The 24,747-nt window shown below is 36.2% G+C and overlaps 1 protein-coding gene and 1 long non-coding RNA gene across 6 annotated transcripts in view; one reads left to right on the plus strand and one right to left on the minus strand.

Annotated features, from left to right (window-relative positions):
- Positions 1 to 24,747, minus strand: part of TENM2 (teneurin transmembrane protein 2) — a 1,162,025-nt gene that overhangs the window by 1,066,483 nt on the left and 70,795 nt on the right. For all 5 annotated transcript variants that reach the window (XM_070569063.1, XM_070569066.1, XM_070569065.1 and 2 more), the window contains exon 2: positions 7,631 to 7,744. The gene's annotated coding sequence lies outside the window, so the exon portion shown is untranslated. The remainder of the gene's footprint in view (positions 1 to 7,630; positions 7,745 to 24,747) is intronic.
- On the plus strand, positions 597 to 2,829 carry LOC139075053 (uncharacterized). Its single transcript, XR_011525081.1, has 2 exons — positions 597 to 715; positions 2,618 to 2,829. It is a non-coding gene; the product is annotated as an uncharacterized lncRNA (long non-coding RNA).

The following is a 24,747-nucleotide window of genomic DNA, read 5'->3' on the forward strand; positions in this document are numbered from 1 at the left end:
GGCGCTGCCCCCTTTGAAATGATTTTTACTCAAATGGACTCTTCAAATTTTTAATATGCCTCAGTTTATCTTTTAACAGTTCTGATGTCAGAAGACCGAACCAAAGCAGACCCCCAACAGCCCCCAGGAGCACCGAGCATCCAGGCGTGGTTACCTGTTGAGCACCGACCCCCCGCCCCCCCAGCTCGCTGCTTCTCGCTGCCTCTGGAGGTCATGGGTGAGTCCCCCTCAGATCCTAGCTCCACAGCTTTTATGTTGTGAGCTTTCAGACTTTATTTGAGCACTGCTTTTTCAGACTGAGTCTGGAAACTGACTGGAGTCGGACTGGGTCCAACTTTAAAAGCAGACTGGGTCCAGAGTTGAACTGGGTCTGACTTAGAAACTGGACAGGATCCAGGGTTGGACTGCGTCCGTTGTGAGGCCTCAGGTGAATACAATTTTAAGGCCAAACAAACTGGTTAACCTTACCAAAGATAATCTTGAATTATAGTGGCCACACTGAAGAACTGTTAACCGTCTTTCACAAGTTTGTCCATTTATGAGGTGCCCTACAGAAACAGGGGTCTCAGCCAGGCACTCGCCGTAAAGGGTAGAAGGAAAATTATTTTTCCTCCTCTACAATTTCTGCTGACCAGGATGAGACCTGCTGGGACACCCCACTCACTCCAGAGCCTGCAGATGGCATCCTGGGGAAACTGACCAAAGCCGGCAAAGGGTAAGAATTCTTCTCCAAATCTGCTCTCCCGGAGCTCTATCTGTGGTGCCTCGTCGAGAGAGGAAGGGAAGATTTCACATTGTCCCTTCCTTTCCAAATTCAGATTGGCAGGAAAAAACATTGATTATCCATCCTTTCTTTCCCAGGGATAGCCATTGCCTCTTATTTGTTCATTTTGTGACCTAAGAACTTGGCTTGGTAACTGTCAGGTTGGGGGCCCTCAAAAATATGGCCAGACAGCAATGTGGGTTGCCCTCCATTTGTGGCTAGGGTCCTACCAACTGTTGCCAGCTCTCAGGGGAATTGTCCAAGTCTTTCTTTTGGTTATCGTTGTGGCTCTGGATCTTGGGAGGGAAGTATCTTTTGCAACCTCTTTGGGGATCCCTCTTTTGTTCATGGGGTTGTTCATTACTGCTAAGAATATTTACGTTTGTCCTAGTTAAAACCAGACAAGATATTCGAAGGATCTTTTTCTGTTTTATAAGAAGCTCTATGGTCAGAAGTTTGCCAAATTGGAAACTGGTTTTCAGAGTCTGATAGGAACTTTTTGAAGGCCTTCTCCCCACAGCTAAAATGAAACTATGTACCCAGAGGGAAAGAAAAACTTTCTGAAGCCATTGTGGAAGGATTTACTTAAAACATTCCAAAGAAACACAGCTCTAAATGCAGAACATAGGGATCTTTTGATTTTCATCTTAGTTGAAGATCTTTCCCTTGATATGAGCAAGCAAATTGAGGATAAAGTAGTTAGACGACTGAATGATATTCAGAAGTTGAAGTTGCAACTCAGTTCTTTGAGGAATTAAAAACAACTGTTCCTGTCTTACAAATCAAGTCTTTACAAGAACAGAACTGTGGCTCTACAAACAATTTGAAGCCCACCTATCCTTTTTACCAATTCAAAAACCTCAGGAAAGATAACTTAAGAGGATGGTTAGCTGTTTAACATCTCATGAAATTTTCATGAGTAATCTGAACGTAATTGTTAAGAACAAGTAAATTAAATAGGAGTAAGTAAGATGAAAGTTTATAAATGTCCTTTCCAACAATGATTGTGCTTTAGGGTAGGTCTACTTAAAAATGGTTTCCAGGGGCTGGCCTCATGGCCTAGTGGTTAAGTTCGGTACACTCCACTTCAGTGGGCTGGGTTCGGTTCCCAGGCGCAGACCCACACCATTCACCAGTGGTCATGCTGAGGTGGCAAGCCACATACAAAATAGGAAGATTGGTATGGATGTTAGCTCAGGGCAAATCTTCCTCAACAACAACAAAATGATAGTTCCCAAAATCTTTTGGGGAACTTGAAACCTTAAAGTTATACTGAGCTAAACTAAATGATGGATATTCTTTGAACATCTAGATCATTTCCAAATAAGATAGAATACTGAAACATTAATTACTGACCATATAGGTTTTTCCACTTTTGGCTTCCTTTTATAGAGGAACTAAAGATATTTGTAACCCCAAAATCAAGACTCCTGGCACTTTCATAGTCACACAGAGCAGTGAAAAATTTGAGTCATCCCATGCACATGTTCCCAGCTAAGATGAAACAAGGCCACATTCCACCTTCTTATTTAAGCGCTCATTTTATAAATGTGTCCTCTTCATTGTATATTTAGTGTCATACTTTTTCCATTTTTTTTTTTTTTTTTTTTTTTTTTTTAAAGATTTTATTTTTTTCCTTTTTCTCCCCAAAGCCCCCCAGTACATAGTTGTGTATTCTTCGGTGTGGGTTCTTCTAGTTGTGGCATGTGGGACGCTGCCTCAGCGTGGTCTGATGAGCAGTGCCATGTCCGCGCCCAGGACTCGAACCAACGAAACACTGGGCCGCCTGCAGCGGAGCGCGCGAACTTAACCACTCGGCCACGGGGCCAGCCCCTACTTTTTCCATTTTTGCAGGTGATTTTGCTGCTTAAAAATGACCTCCAAGCATTCTAGTGAAGTGCTCTCCAGGAACCTAAGTGCAGAAAGTCTGTGATGTGCCTTATGGACAAAGCATGTGTGTTAGATAAGCTTTGCTCAGGCATGAGTTACAGCGCTGTTGGCTGTGAGTTCAATGTTAACAAATCAACAAGATACATTAAATAAGATGTTTTTAAACAGAAACACAAGTAAAACAAGGTTATGCATTGATCTGTTGCTTTGTTGATGAAACTGTTGTGACCTGAGGCTTACACTTACCTAATCCTGTAATTGCCCTAGGATCAATGGTTCAGTATCTGCTAATTCAGTGTTCCCAGTGTCTTTATAGAACATGACTATGCAAATAAGGAGAATCAACTGTATTTATCTATTCTCCCTATGTTCTTGATATTTAATTCTTTGTATAACTGTGATCCTATATTCTTACATTCTTTACTAACATGGGTACTCTTGCAACCCATTTTCTGTGGACCTGGGTATGGTATGCATGCACACAACACACACAATACACTCACAAATATCCATTCAAAGACCTTAACTAAAATCTTTCAACTTACTTATAATTTATGTTATGTATGATGATTATTAATTTATATTAAATTGACCTTTTAACAATATATTTTTATCTTTTAATTTTTCAGTCCAATTGACTCATCATAATCATTTCTTTTCCTTGTATTTCCTCAACACCTTGTTAAAATGCCTGATGTGCCAAAATTCTGTACTGTTTCTTCATCATGGTTTGCGTAGTTCTAATGATACAACAAACATCTATAGACTACTTTTCTTCTTTTTGTAACTGCTTTATAGTAGTAAACCAAGCCATTCAAAGATATTCCCTCTCGATCTTCCAAATGAGCCACCTAAAATTTAAATAGCATTTTATAATTACTTTTCTTAGTTCATGTTACAAATATCTCATTGATTTATATACTCAGGCGCTTGAAAACAAAAACCTACTTCCAAACATAGATAAGCACAATATTCCCACTTTAGCAAAAGTGACAACAATGGGAGTTTAAGCAAAGCAATCTATAATTTAAAAATTTATGTGACTAATTTACTGGATCTTAGCTTATCAGAGCATATTCTTCATAAGAGAACCTATGACTTTCTCTACAATAACCCCATATTTTTCCGTATCCAAAAAATTTCAATCAGTGGATCAGTTTCTAGAATAACAGACTGGACTAAAAAATACACTTCTTCTCCTTCCTTAGCTGTACAAACTTGAGCAAGATATTTAACCTCGTGGAACCTCAGTTTTCAGGATTAAAGAGGACTTTGCTTTTATGGTTAAATAAATTATGTTGAAGAGAAAAAAAATTTAAATGTGGTATATGGTATATATTTATTAAACGTTCCTTTCTACTTTTTATCCCTTCACAATTATTATATTAAAACATCATATGCATCATATATTTATTCTAGTTACATAGTTCCATTTTATTCTTTAAATTTTCAAGAAAATATTTTGTAAAATACATAATATTGCTTGACTTTATGTGAGGGAATGTGAAATATTTAAAGAAGACCTGTTGTAAATCTCACAATGTGAAGAGGCAACTCAGGCATGTAGTGTAGAAAAAAACCCCTCAAAATGCACTCATCTTAAAGGTTAGCTGTTGAGTATTAAGGGGTGTTTCTATGCTGGCAAAAAAGGCAAAGGAAAAAAGGGCTCAGTGTAATACTTTCAACACGGTGCTAATGATTCCAGTTCTTACATAGAAGTGGATTTTAAACCAGAGAAAAAAATGCTTTAATCTTATTTTTTTAAAGAGCCTTGGTCACTTACATATTCAGCACATACTGATTACTACGAACTCTTTTAAATGGTAAGGAAAGTGAAAAATGTCATCTTGTATTCTGCTGATAGGGAATTAAATCCACATGTCGCCCACTGCGGGATGTGTTGCTGAGAACACAGCCTTCCTGTAGGTCTGCTGATTTTCCAAAATTTCTACCTAAAGTAGGATTTCATTTTATTAATATCAGAAATCAAAAAACATTGGTTCGATTTATCCCTTACCAAAGGCAACCTTTAAAAGTATCACATTTTTTTTATGATTTTTAAGTTTCTTTCTCTTTTAACCTCATTTGTTAAATCATGAAAAATAGCCAAAAAGCATATTTTGAATGATGACAAAATCACATCTTGCGTTTCATCCTAGTCTGATTGAAAGCAGATGTGACTGCCCGAGAATCTGCAATTGAATCTAGTGTTTTCTATGAATCCAACATGGAGTAAAAACCATTTTATACACTACTTCCACTTAAGCAAAAGAAGTCACATGGAAATGTTTAAGGTAGATCTCTGGCCAGAAAAGCTGTATACTTTAGGATACTGCCTCTTATGAGCAATGAGAGTAGCATTTAAATCTTCAGGCATAAGCCTAAGTGAAAAGGAAAAAGCCAGAGGTGGTCTGGGAAGAAACTAAAAACCTGGGCAAACACTGGCTTATGTTTATAAAGCCTCCTACTGCCTGGTAAAGCCACTGTCATTTATTCTATTAGGGCTAAAAATGACACTCTAAATGAACAGCAGAGGGCCTTGCAGAGTCCTTTTCAAAGTAGGTAGGTATTTCTTGAAAACAGGTTCAGTAGAATGTAAAATACAATGCCAGACAGTTAGCACGAAGAATTTCTTCTGAAAGTTGATAGCAGTTTTTGCAAGCCAAGGCCTGCCTCACTGACTGGCTTATTATTTAGCCAAAATTGAAAACATTTTTAGTTCCAATACTAAATTACCAAAGTACTGCCCTAACTAAACGATGGGTAAACATAATGAGACCGTTGAAAAAACTTAGTGAATTTTCAGGCCAGCATGGTAGGCAGATCACTGAGATTTATCATCAAGCAAGTTTGCAAGACCGTATAGCCTTTTCTCTCTCTTCTCACATGGACATGTTATTCCTCATTATCCTCCGACTGTTTCCATGCCCACCATGTAACAAGACCCATTTATACTAGAAACTGAGTCCAAAGATTAGGATCATGAGCAAGAAAGAGGATAAAGAGGAGATGACTGTTGGATCTAACAAGGTCAGGAAAATCCTCTAGGAATCCAAAATAAAGTCCTCATTCTCCATGGCAGGCTCCATTCTTCCAGGTTCTGCCCCACCAAACTCACGTCCTCTAACTCTGTAGTGTTCTCAACTGTTACTTGCTCTAGGAGAGGACAGATGGGCTGGCATAGGCTACGCCAGAGTCTTAGGTCTGTTTCACCATACACCCTCTTATTTCTTCCAAAACTGACAACTCTACATTTATAATGGATTTCCTAAGCACTTGGTGATATTTCCTTGAGAACAGAAGCAATGGTGGACCCAAGCTTCCAAGACATAAAGTGGTACCAGGGGATGTTTCTTGGAGAGGGTGGCACCTGATTTGTGTGCCAGCAACCTTGAAGTCAGAGACGTGTTCTAACAAAGTCAAACTCTCCTTGCACAGCCCAGTTTGGATCTGACCTCCAAGAAACTAGGAACAACAGTCCTTCAGAGAAAACTAAAGCGTGCTGAGCATTATTAAGTGGAATGCCTTTCTCAGACTCAAAGCACAATAAAATCCCTAAAGAAGCCCTCCTACTCTAATAAAAGGTTCTCTCTGCTTAGACCACACACCCAAGAAAACACATGGGGACAGCAAGAACAACATGGAAAACTAGCCATAGTAGTCAGGTAGATTTCAAACAAGTTGCTCGTACTTCAGTTTCTTCACCAGCAAAATGGGGCTAGAACTGCTGATAACGTTCATTTACCCCATGTGTCCAAGTACCAGGATAGGTACCTTATTGCATCATCTACTTTGTCACTACAGCCTCATGAGATTCCCATTCAGTCATTATACTATTTGATCCATAAGTCCTTTCTAAGCTGACTATTCCAACCAGCCTGTTTGATTATTGTGTTACGCACACCTCCTTCATGAGGGTATTCACATCATCACTCCGGTCCTTAAACCCATTCCCACTTCCTCAGCCACCTAAACACTACTCTTTACTCGTGCCTCATTTTCACAGAAAAACTTCTGCTAGGAATGAAAATCAAAGAAAGAAGAGAAAAAGGATTTAATCCGGGTATCTTTTCCATTTATCTGTCTACTGTATCTCCTCTCATATCTTATCCTTAGCTGTGTAGTCTCTACATACCTTCAGATTACTAAAATTATTTTATAACGGATGTTTTAGCTAAGTCAGATGCCCCATCTGCAAATCAGAGTTACATAACACATTAATTGTCCCCATAGAACTCTGTAAGCATCCCACCCAAAAGGGAGCCACCTTGGTAGGATTTGACCTGGAAAAAAATAAAAGCAAGATCTAAAAAGCAAAAGACTAGAGAAAAATGGATATAGGAGGTCCAGGAAAGAGCCTTAGGAAGACAGTTGATATATGGTGCTAGATGCTGTGGAAATATATTGAGGATGCTAGTTCAGAGGCAATAAAAGCAGAAAGGATTTTACTGGGAACATAAGAAAGGCTTGCTGGCTTCCTTTTTGCTTGCTGCCTGCATAGATTAACAACATTAAACAGATCAAAGGGGCCAAGTTTTTCTATCCAAAAGGTCTTTACACACTAAAATGTGATGCTACATGGTCCAGCTAATCACAACCATCACCTTTTATTTCCTTGTGTACATGGCAAATAAGAAAAGTGTGGTGGTCAAATTATTTGTCAAGACCAGGGGAAGAGGAGGGGGCACTGGAGGGGGAGACATCCAGGTAGAGAAGATGCAGATGCATGACTGAAAAATTGTCAAGTCATTCAATTGGGTCGGAAGGAGGAGAGACAACAGCAGATTTCAGAGAGAGAAAATGACAGTACAAATTACTTTTGTCCATAAGAAAAAAAGGAAAAAAAAAAAAGCCAGCTTTCCAGCACAGAGCTGGAAAAGCCCTATTTTGTGCTCCGTTTGAAAGCACTTTGGTCAACAATGCAAATACAATTCGAGGCAGAGCAAAACACAAAATTGTAGCTATGATTCCACTCACCAAAAGGGTGGATCTTCGATGTACAATTCAGCTAGCTTTACAGGAGTGCTCCACAGCAAAGCCAAGTGACAAAGCAAGCCCCAGATTGCTTAGGCAATAAAGAGCTGGATGTGACTGTGAAAAAGAAAAAGAAAATAGATAAGATTCAAATGAGCACATAAAACAAAAAAAAGAATAGAAATGCAAATGAAAACCATACATCTTCAAAATATACGAAAGTTAGAATTAGGAGCTAAATGAGCTAAATTGCACACCTTACCCTTTAAAATATCTTTCAACAGAGGAGTATAAAATATGGTATAAAACATATTAAATAGTTCAGTCACTTTAACTATGGCACACAATTACCATTAAGATACAAAATTACCACAATAGTATACCCATTTGTTATCCTTCAAATGTGATGTTTTTTATGATACAAACACTGAAATGTACAGCATTAGAATGGAAAAATAGTTTAAATGCATCTTTCTAGCAATATACAGATTTGAAGTTTGCTCTTCGCATTTACCAATGATTTATTTCATCTTAAAATTTGCGCATTATTTTGCGAACTTTTAAATTCAAATACTTGTTAGTACCACTGTCAATAGGATACGGGCATATATTATATATCAGGAATGTCCCGTTGACTCTGACACAACTTGCTTGGGGCAAATAACCTGTTTCCATCATTAAAAATGGGAATGTAATAGCACCTGTTTCATAGAAATGTGGTGAAAATTAAACATAAAAATCCGTCAGAAGCACTTAGTACAGTGCCTGGCACATAGTACCCCTTCAATATATGTCAGCTGTCACTGTTGTCATTGCAGTGACCGCCACTCCAATGCCACATGTCTGGAATGTCATTAACAGAGATTTGGGCTTCATCTCCCAGTGATTAACTCTTTTGAGAAATGCAAACATCCCTCCTCCACCGAAAAGTCAACATATTAAATGAATCCACACTAAGACATTTGCTGTTCGTGAGGTTCCCTTCTCCCCTGGCCAGGAGAACTAGGGGAGTGAGGGAGGCAGAGAGTAGTGTCCTAAGTTCACAAAGGGATTGGTGTTAGTGCAAAAAGAAAAAGAGAGCGTAACAATGAAGGAATGGCAACAATTGAATACAAGTGGCTCTAATTTCCCAGTTTTGCTCAAGTCATTCTCATCTTGGATGCTAACTGTATACTTCCTCATGTAAAAAGAAGAAGCCCCTCCTCAGTCAGCATTTCCCAGGCAAGGGTAAGATCCTCTGGTGAGCTGGAGATGTGCTGGTTTGGCTGAGCCCATCTCCAGTTCCCATACACGGCCACAGCTGGAACCCACACTCCTAGTCGCCCTCTTCACAAGGGCAAACAGCATCTTCAGACTGAGAGCTCCATCTTCCCTGACCACTCTGAAAAGCCTTTGCCCTCCACAAAGACTCCTGGCAAGGTGAAATAAATACCAATTGGTAGCATCCTGATCTTCTAGGCAGTATGAGGGCTTGTCACAGTGCAGTGGAGAGTATAGAATTTAAATCACAGCAGATCTGAGTTTGAATTGTGTCTCTATCGCTAAACAAGCACAACCTCATACAACTTTCCTCAGACCCTCTGAGTTTCAGTCTTCTTATCTGTAAAATGGGGAGGGGAGTAGGGGCAGAACCCTTACCACATCACATTGAGAAATAACAAAAGAAAATGCTCCTGGCACACAGAAGCACAGGACAAACATTAGTCACAACTTCTGCTCTCCTTGCTGTGCCACCTTGCTTATTAAGTATCTTGATAATCTGATTACAGGAGAACGATAGATGTAGAATGGGCTAATGAAGACTATATGTCTTTAAAGGACAAATCGGCAAGGCTAGACAGAATTATAAGACCTTTTGCAAACTTGCTTTGTTTGTATTTTGTTTTACTTTTCAAGTTTTCAACTTGGCAGTCAGAGCCCAGCAAAGCAATAAGGTCCTTTGATTTCCTCCTTAGAAACTCTGCAGCCTTTATTGTCTTTATATCGCACAACTTTAGCATTTAATTATATCCTACCTTATAATAATTAGGTGTCCTCATAATCAAGTCTCTTTACTCTCTTGTGCTGTTCTGATCCTTTAATCTCTCTTGAATATTAGTTTTTAATGCTATTAAGAGCCACAATTTAACAATTTTATTACTAAATAAAATTGCAAGAATATTTTGAAGACAATTCACCAATGGGTTGACTCTAAAACTTACTTTTATAATTAGGAATAGCACAAAATCATAAAACTAAGCCTCAACAGTGGAAGCACTTGGGGCTTGCATTCCTTCCCACGGACTAGCTGTGCAGCCTCGGGCGAGTCACTGACCTTCCTGTTTGGGATCTGCCATTGAGTCAGATGTTTATCTCAGCTAGATCACAAATTTATTTTAAAGACAAGTTAAGAATTCTCTACAAGAACAAGACCATAATAAGACAGCTGTGAATTGTAGGCAACAGAAATGGCACTTGCTTTGTTCTTTTCTATCATGTTAATTATGAATTTAAAGGCCTGCTGTTTGAATGTAAAACAAAACAAGCATGGTACCCATAGTACACTCAATACAGGGTCATGATTAATTCACTAGGCTCCAGAGCTAAAGTGCTTGGGCTTGACATGTGACAAAAATGCTGAATAGCCATATGATCTAAGACAAGTTATCATCCTCTATGCCCCTCAGATTCTTCCTGGGTAAATAGGGATGATAACAATATCTAACTCATAGGGTTTTTGTAAAGATTATGTGGATGATTCACTTAACACAATGACTGGTACATAGTAAATGTTAGCTGTTATTATTGTTTATTTTAATGAGTGAAATACAATCACATAAAATTCCAGTAATTTCTGAAGTATTAACCTCACCTCACATTTCATTATATGCATTATGAATATTTGTCAAGTGAATAAATGGAACTGATTTTTTGACTAGCATACTTCACTCATCAAATATTCCATAACAAACGCTGTGCTCTTCAGGGCAATACGTTTACCAAATTTGATTATTTATTAGGTTTTCATTTACCTTAAGGTATATCAGATAAAGCTTCTATATTGATTTAAATTAAATACCTTATTAAGAAAGTTATAATAAAACTAGACAAACCCAAAATTTATATTTTTTTCTGATTTATAAATTTCTCTTACATTTTACACCTGGGATTTTATACAACTACAATGAATTCTATATTTTCAAATTTATTTTTTGAATATTCTTTTATAGTAAACTTGCAAAAAAACAAAAGAAAGCTAATGGCATAGTTAAATAAAACAAAGAAAGTAAAAGTCATTCAAAAGCACATCAGCCAGTGATAACCACCGCCTACATTTTGGTGAGCATCCTTCTAAACATCTCTCTATAAATAAATTCACCTGGAATAGACTAAACTGTGCATAAATAGGATAAAGCCACCTATCTATTTTTGTTTCATGCCCTTTTCTATAATAAAAGCATACTTTCCAGATTATTGATGGCAGTTAATCTGGGTTCACTTTTGTTTCAATCAAATTGTTTTAACTTTTCACTTAACGTTTATAGGAAATTTGAGAAATTTAAATATCCTGTTTAAAAGTCTTATAAAATAAGCAAAATAAATTAATTAAATATTATGGACATCTGGGGAATAATTTGGGCACGCCTCAGTTTGCATCTTTTGGAAGCACTTTTCCATTGTTAAACATATAAATTGGAAAAATTACGCAAATACCAGACTACATAGTTTACGCAAATGTTGCAAAATGAAGTAACATAGACAAACCTATCAAAAGCCAAACAACATGAATAAAACTTGCAAGATGTTGTTATCTTCATTCAAGCTACCAATTCCCTTAATGGAAATTAAGTTTATAGGCTTAAAAGAAATATTAACAATTTTCCCTTTAGACATAAAGAGAATGATATTACAATGTGAGGAATGGGAGATTAGTAAGTGCAAATTAATTGACTTCTTTAGAATGAATAAAAATAAAGATTTCACAGACATAAAAATATGAGCATACACGTTTCAGTCCATACAGCAGAAGACGACGAAATGATGAGTTCAAATAAATGAATTTCAGAATACCCAAGCCATTTTGCATTCTACTATTCATATAACTGTTTAGGAATTTCAGCCTTATTCAAAAAAGGAATATTCTAAGTCTAAATAAAAGATCTCTCTATTCATTAATGAGGAAATGTGATAATGAGGCATTTGGACCTATAATAAAATAATTTCATAATGCAGAAAATTATTAATTGATCTGGATATACTAAAACCAGTCAACAAGTATCATTCACTCGTTAATCTGACAAATATTCAAATGAGTGGTGATTACATATCAGATACTACTTCATTCTCTAGGCCTACACTGTCCAAGAGAGATGCCACCAGCTACATATGGCCATTGGCTCCCGAGCACTTAAAGTGAGTAGTCTGCAATGATATGTGCTGTAAGTTTAAAACACACAACTGATTTCACAGATTTAGTAAAAAAATGTAAAATATCTCAATAATATTTTCATATTGTTACACACATACTGTTACAGAATAAGCTTTTAATGTGCCTATTATAAAATTCAAAATAACACGTGTTTTGTATTTCTACTGGACAGCCTTTCCCTAGATGACGATAGTGGTTAACAAGGAACACGGGTCTCTGTATTCATGTTTGCGTGCTTCTGGTCAGGCACCGACATTGTTTAAGGACTTGTGTCAGATGCTGAGGAAAGTGCATTAAAGTATAAGCTGCAAGCCAACCTCTGAAATTTTGCCATCTAGTAACATGCATCAGAAAGACACTCAAAACTCACATATTAGCCATGCTATTAAGTACGAATAACCTAAAATATTGCACTGCTTTATGCAAAGAAATCTCTCTAATAAAGTTATGGTTGTTCAAAGCATCTCACTTCTTTTGCCATGAGGGGAGCATTAGGCCAGTCTGCTGTGTAGAACCCAGCACTTGGGTGGAGAAGTGCTCCTCAGGCTTCAGGGGAGGGAGGAGGAGCTCACATTATGTTTGCTTTTAGTGGTATATTTGCACAGTGGAGCAAGAGATCGGCCTCATCACAAATGCTATTTGAAATTCATGATATCCTCAAGCTAGCTAAGTCGAATCTTAGAAGGAGGGAGCCGGGAGAAAAAATTTCAAAACATTCGGAGGTCCCTGAATCCTCTCTAAGGATCTGAAGGCTCACGGAGGTTGTGGCAAATAGATCACAGAACTGTCAGATATATGTTAGAGATTCATTAGCAGAGCATAATCTTTGGTGGCTCTGACCAACGTCACAAAGAAATTATGTACAGCCGAATAGTAACAACAAGGTATGCTTAGAATAAATTAAAAATAGCATAACACTATTTTTATATGTTTTATCCCCTCCAAAACCACTTCTTGCCAAAGAAGTCTCCTTTTTTCCCTATATGGAATCTCTGAGTTTTCATTCTTTAGGATAATATTTCAATTAATTTAAATCATCTTCTCTCTCTATAGTGATTTCCACAGTAACTGTTAAATTCTGGCATAATTTTTCTCAGATTCCTTGGTTTCTATCATAAAGATGCACCAAACCAATCAAAACACAATCGTATTTTCAACATTCAAATGCAAGATCTGTGATTCAAAGCTTATGTTCAAAGATTTCAATAAAAGGAAAAAAATTCTACAGAAGTTTAAAAAGATACTCTGTGTAATATCAATTCATTAAGCAATTTTGAAAGGGTCGAATCTTATTTTGCTGAAGGGTTATCTGATACAGAAATTACTGGAGTTTTATAAAATGTGCACTCTCTCCCTGCTCATTTTCTGAATGAATAAATATGAGGCCAATTTTATACAGAATCACTTCAACTTGAACTAATCATTGTGTATTGCATGCCTAGAATACTGTTTGTTTCAGAGGGATACATATAAAAAGGAATGCAAAAGAAAACACTAAATCAGTCACTAATTATAATTAATTCATAGATAGTTGAGGTTCATTTGCTTTTGCTAAAGTATATAAAATTGTACTCATATGGAGGCTTAGAGTGTAATCAAAAGAGTTCTACATCATATAAGAACTGTTTTTATTTGCTGAATAGTTTTAGGATACAATAAACCATTTTCAAAGGCAAATTGGTGTAAGCAGAAACCTGTAACTCTGTGAAGCCAGAAACTGTGAATCCCTTGCTGATTATTTCCTTCACTTTGAGGAAGGTACATGGGTCCTTTTGAGAAATTTTGAAATCATTAGGAAAAAATAAAAACTTGCCAAAAGACATTGCTTGGGATTTGATTTATATTAAAACATTCCAGGGTATTTGATTTGCACGGAAACGTATAGAGATTTACCAAATTAGCATCACCTCTTTTTAAATATGGGTAGATGGAGAACTAACCCATGGAATAAGAATACTTTCAAAATGGTGAAAAGAGTTTGACCTTTATGTATGGTAGCCATCTCTCTTTGATGCCTCAGCCCACTCAGTTGGTTTTTTAAATATAGCAATTATCTTACTTGACCTCTGTCCATGAGCAAACTATTTAATTCTTCATCTGACCACCTCAACTATCGCCAACAATCTCTCTCAAAGGGTTACCTAGTCTTTCATCACGTTCACCCCCTGATACGGAGACAGCGGAACCGCTTTCTTGCTCTCTCTTGGCCCTGCATTCAGAGAACTCAAGTGAGCAAGTGATCAAGTGAGCTGACCACCTAAAACCTCACATCAACAGTCATCCTTGGTAAGAACATGACCCAGAATACAGAATGACCACAGCATTCCACCAAAAACTACAAAACTACAAAAGAAGCCAAAGAGAAAAGCTTAGCGCTTTCAGTTTATAAGGAATTTGGTTTTCAAATACACAAACACTGACCAGGGCTGGTCTATGATAAATTTTCACAGTAAAGGCAGAGTAGGGAATTTTTCACACAAAAAATTAATAGAATCAACACAGTTTTCCAGTCTATGTACAAAAATTTTGGAAGCGTCTTTAAATTAGGTTTATCAGCACTCAATTTGATGACCAATATACTAAAAATCATAATTGATACACATCTTTGCATTATGAATAACTGCCAGTGGACTTCTATTTACCAGTACATTATCAGGCATCACTATGTTTTACTGTAGGTGGCTGAAAATAATGAAATTGTATTTCTTTTAAAAAGAATTCATATTTCTCCCCTTCACTCACACTACTCATACACAGATGCACACACACACACACACACACAACACGTACATTTTCTCCCTAATACACATCAGCTCAAAAGAGGCCATTAGAATTGGAAGGGATTTACTCTGTGTTGAGTATTTCAGAATAATAGAGTGGAGAAGGAGTAGAGAAATGTGGAAATAACATGTGTTTACAGTATTTTGCAAATTGAAGATCTCACATACCAAATGTCATATAGATATAATTATACTTTCGAATTTTCTAAAAGTACAATCATTAAACAGATGAAGTTGTTGGAATATTAAAATAAAAGGTTATGTTCTAAATTTTTAAATACAAATAATGCCTATTTTAATCTGATTGCTGCCAGGTCTAATGGCATGAATAAAAATTAAGGATACAAATTCACAATCAATTTCAGAGCTAAAATATGCATTGTATAAGGTGCCAATAGAAATAATGCCACTTTTCCAAAAGAAGAAATAAAAATGAACTGGTTAGTTAGTGTGTTAATCTCACGGACACGAACTGTACCCTTTCAATTATAAATTCTCCATTTCGAATAAATATAACCACGCTCTAAACAAGAAATCAGCATGATTACTATATTAAAAAAAATACATTCCCAGAAAATCATTATGTTAAGTAGCAAACAAATGCCTTCATCCCTTTCGTTACCCTCCGTCTAATTAATTAAAGATTGGCACAGTCGAAGAACTAAATTTATTTTCAATTAAAATAAGAAGCCCGTATGTCATGATAATTTTTTGTTACTATTTCTAATGTGCAAAACAAAGGTTTGCTGTTAGCATTGAACATAGTAATCAAAACAATCCTTTAATTTTCAATAACTGTAAGGATCCTTGAAGAGTTGTTCTCCTAGCAAGGTACTACCTCAGTGGTTAATCCTATTAAGAACTGAGCCATGCACTGCGACTAAATCCTCTGGGGAATTTGAGGACTCAAAGGCTTCCCGCACACTTAGAAGGCAACGACTTTTGTAAAGGGCTCTATTATATGAGGAACAAAAGAATACCACTTGTGTACTTAAATATCATCTGCTTTTCCTTCCAAAATACTCCATTTTTAAGTAAAGATATGTGATTTAAATGTATTTAGAGTTTAGCTTTTGGCACCGCTCTCGTTTCTGAGTAGAAGTGCCATCTGCGGGCCCCATGGCTCACGCATAATGATATGCTTACAAGCTGCTTCCCTTTTCTGCACAATGTACCCTTTTCACTTTAACATACATTTTCCATAAATTTTTGAATAACAAATTGGGCTGTGGAAATTTGTTGAAACGGGACAAGGGAAATGCCTCTAGGCTAAAAAGCAGAGATTTTACTAAAGAAATTGGCGCAGTAGAAAACACCCACTCCACCTGCCCCGTCTCACACACACACCTATGTTGAGCTGTGATCCTTTAAAATTGCAAAGGAAACTTCTCCCCTCAATATATTAGGTCTGTACACTGACTTGGGCAAAGAGCCCACATGCCTGCCATCCATTACACCTGCTGGGTGACAAACAGATGAGAGTCATCATGCAGACTCCCAACGTTTGATCTCCTGATATCGCCAGATGTCCCCCATTTACATTCAAACATAACCACAGTCATTAACGCAACTCGCCCGGCTGGCGTTTAATAGGGGGAAAAAGTTGAATCCTAATCTAAAATCCTAACTATCCAAAGCTTTCAGTATGAATATATACACTATTAAATCTGCTGCAACTCGTCTAACTTTTTGGCTATTAAGACAACTGATTTCATTGTAGGGTAGGGAGCTGATACAGACGGCAGATTTTGCATATATTTCAAAAGAGAAGACCTGCATCTTGCCCCAGTTGGGCTTCTGAAATTTTAATTTAAACAACAAAATGTACCTTCTCTTTATCTGCTATATTGTTAAATGCAGTAAGAATAATCCTGATTATTGGCTCCAAATCAAATATACCACTTACTAGAAGTGTAACTTAGTAAACAACAAAAATCAAGGAAGCCATGGACAAAGTAAGTCTTAGTTTCTTCCCCGCCTCCCTCCCTAGTCTAATATCACTCATAAAACTGCTTACTCATAAGATTCAACTTAAAAAAAAAAAATCAGATGCACAGGTATCACTCCAGATCCACTGAATAAAAGTCTCCAAGGGGGAGACCTAAGAGTTTTAAAACTTCCTTCTTATTTCTTTTGAAATTGCTCCTAGACCTTGAGCTTGGCAACTCCTGGAAGTATATTCAGGAACTATTCATGAGAACATGACTTAACAGCTTGGCTTTTTGAGACTTTCTTTCCCATTCTTTCTTTTATGCAGAAAATATTTACAGCGTGTCTACCCTGTGCCTGGCACTGGGCACTGGGTATACATAGAATCTGTAAGATGCAAGCTTCTATCTCTGGAGAGTCAACACGTGGCTCTAGGAACAGACATAAGGGTGCCTAATATTATGAAGGCAGAGAGATTCTTATACAAGAACTAAAGAGGGTGAAAACACCCTGAGATACTTTCCAGATAGTTACAATGTGTCCACGAACTGGGCATTTCTAGAAGATTTGGGAAGGAAGAAACCACTAGACTTACTACAAAAGATCTCAAAATCTGTGCCTGGGAGGGCTGTCACTTGTTTAAGGGAAGAAGGTTGAATTAAAGCCTTAAGGAGCAAGCCAGAAAGACTGTAGCCTCTTTCTCTATCCTTCTTCTATTTACACTCAAATCCATTTAGATCTTCTCCTTTTTTCTAACTTTCTCTCCCTCTGGGCACAAAATACTTTCTATTCAGAAAACTTTTCATTGAGTAGCTGCCCTGGACCCCCAGTCACTCTCCCACAATACTCTCTTCTATTTTCCTCATCTCACTTATTGCTATGTGAAATTATTGTGTTCATTTCTTTATTCATCTCTTTTCTGTCACCTTACATCTCAGAGCAGAAGCCTTGCCTGTCATTCATCTGTCCTCAGGACCTAGAACAAGACCTGGCATGAAGGGGGTATCCAATACACGTTAAATGAATAAATTAATGAACCAAGAATAGTAATACTTACTATTCCTTGATCCCTTCTATCACCAGATATGGGTTTTTTTTCAATGTATCTTCTTGGATTTAAAGTACTAGTGAATTTTTCATTTGAAATCCAACCTGTTCTATTTTATGATTCTTTTGACCTATCTGGTATCCAGCTTTTATCCACTGGGGAAGCTTACACTTGGACTCAGTTTAGTAGCAATCTATTTTTATGCAAACTCAATACAACTTCAGCCCATCTCTCACTATAACTTATAAAATATCCTATTGTCCCTCAGCAGGGACAGAATTCCAAACTTTATTCAATCATACCTTCCATACTGAAAAAGAAGAATAACATAAAATTACCTCAAAGGAAAAAATATTTCAGGAATTTCTGTTTCACGATCAAAGCAATAGAGGATAAACCCTGACAATCAACTCATAGAATACGAGAAGTTAAACATTGAAATCATTGATTTAAGGCTTTTGGTAACAATGGCAAAATATTAAATCAGGCTTAAAATTACTAAGTACTATCAGGCCCCTTTTATTTTAGTTTTTTCTCCAGCTTCTCAGCACATCCCTGCAATTTCATGGCACCTACTAATGGAAAGCGCGCTCAGATTCTATTGACAGTTTCATGACAAGTCATACTTCACCTTCCATTGTCCAGTCTTCTTAGCTGTTCATTATCTTGACTGCTGTGCCTACGAGATAATGACACACTCTGCTGCTACCTCGACTGTAACACATTTTTGCTTCAGGCTTCCTTTTAATTGAAACACACTGTCCGTATTACTCTTTTTGGTGCAAAAGTAAACACATTTAACTTGAGAATTCAGTTTGTATTTGTTTCACCAATGGGAAGTGTGAAAAAAGTCACCTGCCTCTAGAAAAGTGATTGAATGATCCTTTTGAGACATTAATATTTTTATTCTTTTCTTTCATTTTCATTACAATTTGTCACTTCTGGGGGATGTGATAATCAATTATCTCTGTGAGAAAAAATATTATGGCCATCCTTACCATTTCTCTGAGTGTCTCCAAACCATTCAGGAAGTATTGAGTAATGTTTCATCAACCCTTAAGCATAAAATTGACTGAAAATGCTTTAACTCAAAAAAAAAGGGGTCTAATAAATTATGCCTGTTAAATTAACTGTGTCCATTGTAAATCCCATTAAGTAGCCACCCATTGACTAGAACAGAGTTGTCCGCCTTCAGGATTAGTGGCAGCTGAGCATGGCCAAAATGCTGCTCTTGCCTAGCAGACATTCTGAGAATTTGAACTCTTTCAATGAAAACAACTGAATTGTTTCCTCCAAAAAATATATTTCAAAAAATAAATACATATATAAGGAACATTAGGGTTTATTTTCTCATTCATTGGCTGGCCAAAAAAGATGATGTTCTACATAAAAGAACCATACAATGTTAAGCACTGTGCACATCCTCATTTTATCCCATTCAGTTGTTACAATCATATCTATGATATTGGAACTCTCAACATTCCCATTTTACAGATAAGAACACCTTGGCACAGAAATATCAAGCATATCGTCCAAGAACACACCATAGAGCTATGGTCTATGGATTTACGTTTTGAAAGTATAAAATAGACTCACAACTTACTCAAAATCCATCCTGACCTAAGATATTAATATTTGTTAGCATTCCTTTTATTTATAAATTGTCACATTACTTTTCATCCTTTCTTACCACCGTGGAAAAGACACATTCTTTTCACTACCATATATTTGGGAGACGGGAGATAGAAGAAAGAGAATTTACTCTCTTTTCCAGGAAGATAAGAATTAACTGGGATTAATACAGTGTGCGTGTGTGTGCACGCATGTGGTAGAAGAGGAGGTGGGGAGGAATTAGATACACACCACCCTTAGAAGTAAAATGGTTTTTAAATGTTAACATGCTGAAGAATCAGCTGGAAAAAGTTTTCAATTATAGCTCACTAGACTCTCCCTCAGAGATTCTAATTCAAAAAGTGTAGAGGAAGGTTCAGGAATCTAAATTTTTAACAAGAGCAACAGGTGATTCTACTATAGACAGTCTACATCTGTGTAGTCCAAAATGGTAGCCATTAAGCATTTAAAATGTCGCCAACCCAAACGGAGGTGTACTGAATGTAAAAAATACACAATAGATTTCAAAGACTTAGTATGAAAACAAGTATATGAAATATCTTATTAATAATTTTTATATTGATTACATGTTGAAATGATATTTTAGATATATTAAATTTAATTTCATATATTCCTTTTTTAATGCGGGTACCAGACAATTTAAAATTTTATATTTAGCTCATATTTGTATTTCTATCAGACATTATATTTCTATGTGAATTTACTTTTCTTTGGGGAAACATTGGTTGACACTCTCATTCCAAGGCAAAAGTAGTAAAATAATTCTAAAATAAAACCAGGATTAATATAAAAATAAAAAACATAATATATAAGTATAATAATATCAGTATAAAAAATTTAATATGTAAGATGTCTTTGAATACTCTAAAGATCTGACAAAGGTGTGCATTGACTAGACACATGAATAAATTTCTACACCAAATTTTTAAAAAGTTTGTTAAAAGAGAAAAAAAACTTGAAGCATTAACTAACTATCCTTAACCAGGATTCAATGATTATCAAATCCCACGCATGGCTGGTGCTTGCCTTCCATTATGAATTCTCTTGGTGAATGACACAGGTATATATGTTTGTATGTACGGACACTCTACACAATCCACCACAAAGTATGATCTTTCATTCATTGACTTGCCTTCAGAGTAGTGGAAACATTCAGCAAGAGAACTGTTAAGTATAATCCAGTATTGTTGTACCTGGTGTTATCTATATAATGAGATAAATAGGTTCTGTGGGCGGGTGGGAACATAATCACCCTTTATAGTATGTTCTCTATTGGCCAATGTACTATGAATTCTGAAGACATAAATTGGAGCTTCTGAAATCAACATGTGAGGAATCAACTATGTATACTCCTAAATTATGCATTATTATTCCACTAAAGTGAGGTTCATATATTTATTTTCATATTATTTCATATGTTTTAATGACAACAAGAGAATTTAATCTTGACTTTCCTAAATCATGTGCCATTTACTCATATTTTGATGGTGAATTATTTCAGAGGTCCCCAAGCTTTCTCAGTTCATGGTACCCTTAGTGTCTCACTAATATTTTCATGGAGCTCCTAAGGCAAGAGAATTACATAACACCCCCATTTATTATTAAATAGGTAGGCCCAAACAACTTAATAGTAGTAGTTTAGGCAGATGTTGTTATTTTTCCCTTATTTAAAATATCTCACAGGTAGGTCCCAAGTAAGTTTGCTGAGGCTCACTCAGTTGCCTCAGCCAAATTTGAGAACAGTAGGATTATATGGTTTTAAACGGTCTAGAAAGTAAATGGCAAAATTTTGTACTTTCTAAGGGAAAGAATACACCTAATACCAACAGCTATTTAGACCTTCATTTCTTTTAACACAGTTTAATTATCAGAGTTTAAAAAATTCATCGTATATTGCACCATTGGTGAACTATCCACTGATTGACATTTAGCATAGATATTATATCAGTCAATCAGTTGGTCAGTGAACAAGTATTTATAAAATGCTTATTATATATTCCAGTATCTACTTTCAAGTAGCCTGCATGCTATAATTCATCTATAGATATATCTTAATGTCATGGTTCTCCAAATTTTTCTAAAAGAAACCATCCACATGACTCAAATAGGGAGCTCAAATGATTATTGTCAACTAAATTCTTCTATTTATTATCTTTATTTATTGTGATTATTTTTTATTGACCTATGATCAAAAATTCTTGTAAAGGCTGGTAACTCTTGTGAAACTCTGAAAATAAAATACTCCAAACAAAATGTTGTTGTCATTTTAAGAGCACAGATGGAGGAAGGGATTCAAACAGTGATAGACTCAACAAAAATTAAAAACTGACCCTCAACTTTCAGTTTCCTGTCTGGCATGTAAGGAGTTTAGAAGTCGCCGCTTTGTTCTAAGAACAAGTAAAAAGCTGAACAAACTGAAATATCAACAACTCTTTTTAGATACTCAGAAAAATTAGGTCAAAGGGCAAACAACTGCCTTCAAAAATTGGAGAGACAGACAGGCAGAGAGAATCACAACTTGCCAGAGCAGAAACTGCCATGGAAAACATTACCAGGGTAAAAGAGTCAGAACTGTAATTGGCAAGTTGCTGGAGGCTCAATGTGGACAAGTCTGAGAGTTAAAAACTCCAGGGGCATCCAATCATAGGGAGTCCTCCACACTGTTGTGAGTTTTACCTCCAGGAACTGTATCAGGTTCTCACAGTGAATATTGGAGAAAAATTCCCTTGTGCTTTTGGCAAGGGAGAGTAAAAGGAAGCATTTTGAAATATGCCAGGGCATTCTGTATTTCTTAACAAGGCCTGACCTCAAGAGAAACTATTTTACCAGAGCTTAACCTGCCAGAGATTTATCAGAGCCTAACCTATCTGTGGAAAGGAAAATACCCAATTCCAGTTCCCTCTAGCCTTCCACGTGAAGGAAGAGAAATAGCCAACTTCAGATCTCTCAGGCTTCCATGTGAGGGAAGGGAAATACATAGCTCCAGCTCCCTCCAGCCATCCTGTCTCACCTCAGAATGGAAAAACTGAGAAGTATTGGTGAAGTTCATAGTCCAAGTTTCCTGAGCCCTAATCATAGTTCTATGGAACACTTCCACACACACACACCTTACCACTACATTACTAAAGACCTATTTACCACAGTTCCTTTCATCTAGTACGTGATGTCTGCCTTCCACAAAAAAGTAAGAAAGCATACTAAAAGTCAAAATACGTAGTTTGAAGAGACTGAATAAGCATCAGAACCAGTCAGATATAGTAGAAATGTTAGATTTATTAGACAATGAATTTTTTTAAAAAACTCTGATTAATATGCTAATGATTTTAATGGAAAACAGATAGCATGAAAGAACAGTGATCTTTATGTAAGTTTTGAGGAAGAAATTATACTAATTCTCTACAATCTCTTCCAAAAGATCTAAGCAGAGGAAATACTTTCTAACTCCTTCTCTGAGACTGGCATTACCCTAATACCAAACCAGATGAAGACATTACAAGAAAAGAAAACTACAGACCAATATTGCCCATGAACGTAGATGCAAAATTGTCAACAAAATATTGGCAAATTAAATCCACAATGTATAAAATAACTATACACCACAATGAAATAGGGGTTATCTTAGTTATTCAAGGCAGGTTCAATACTCAAAATCAATCACATGATTATTATATGAATAAATGCAGAAAAAAATTTGACAAAATCTAACACCCATTCATGATAAAAGCTCTCAGCAAACTAGGAATAGAGGAGAATTTCTTCAACTTGATCATGAATATCTACAAAAAAACCCCTACAACTACAATCATACATTTAACGGTGGGAAACTTGAAACATTCCCACTAGGATTATGAAAAAGCAAGGATGTCCCTTTTCACCATTGCTTTTCAACATCACACTACAAGTCTTATATAAAGCAATGAGAGAAAATAGGAATTAAAAATTATAAAGTTGTAAAGGAAAAAATAAAACTCTCTTTGTTTGTAAGTGATATGATCACCTACATAGAAAATCCAAAATAATCAACAAAAAAAACTCCTCCTGGATCTAATAAGCAGTTATAGCAAGGTTGCAGGATACAAGGTTAATATACAAAAGTCAATCATTTTCCTATATAGCAGCATTAACAAGTGAAATTTGAAATTATAAACACAATACCATTTACATTAGCACCACTCCAAAATAAAATACTTACATACATATCTAATAAAATATGTACAAGATTTATATGAGAAAAACTACAAAGCTCTGATATAAGATATCAAAGAAGAGCTAAATGAATGGGGAGATATTCCATACTCATGGATAGAAAGACTTAACATTGTTAAGATGTCAGTTCTTCCCAACTCGCTTTATAGAGTCAGTGCAATCCCAATCAAAATCTTATTATTAAGCTACAGTAATCAAGATAGTGTGGTATTGCTGAAAGAATAGACAAATGGATTAATAGAACAGAATAGAAAGCCCAGAAACAGGCTCACATAAATACATTCAATTGATCTTTAACAAAGGAGCAAAGGCAATACAATGGGGTAAAAACAGTCTCTTCAACAAATTCTGCTGAAACAACTGGACATGACATGCACAAATTGAATCTAGACACAGGCATTACCTCCTTCACAAAAATTAACTCAAAATGATCATAGACCTAAAAGTAAAACACAAAATTATAAAACTCCTAGAGGATAATGCAGAGTATATCTAGATGACCTTGGGTATGAGGATGACTTTTTTAGATATAACACTAAAGCACAATCCATGAAAGAAATAACAGATAAACTGGACTTCATTATGCTTCCACTCTATGAAAGACAATGTAAAGAGGATGAAAAGACAAGTCACAGACTGGGAGAAATTATTTGCAAAAGACACATGTGACAAAAGACTGTTATCCAAAATATACAAAGAACTCTCACAACTCAACAATAAGAAAATGAACAACCTGATTTTAAAAAATTGGCAAAAGACCTGAAGAGACACCTCACCAAAGAACATGCACAGATGACAGCAAGCATACGTAAAGGTTTTCAACATCATATGTCATTAGGGAAATGCAAATTAAAACAAGATACCAGTACACACCTATTAAAATGGCCAAAATCCAAAAGACTGACAATATCAAATGCTGGTAAGGATGTATAGCAACAGGAACTCTAATTCATGGCTGGTATGAATGCAAAATGGTATGCAACTTTGGAAAACAGTTTATGTTTCTTACAATAGTAAACATACACTCACCATATGATCCGACATTCACACTCCTTGGTATTGACCCCAATGAATTGAAAACTTATGTCCACACAAAAATCTGCACATGAATGTTTAC

Source organism: Equus przewalskii, chromosome 13 (assembly GCF_037783145.1).
Source record: "Equus przewalskii isolate Varuska chromosome 13, EquPr2, whole genome shotgun sequence".
Classification (NCBI taxonomy): Eukaryota; Metazoa; Chordata; class Mammalia; order Perissodactyla; family Equidae; genus Equus; species Equus przewalskii.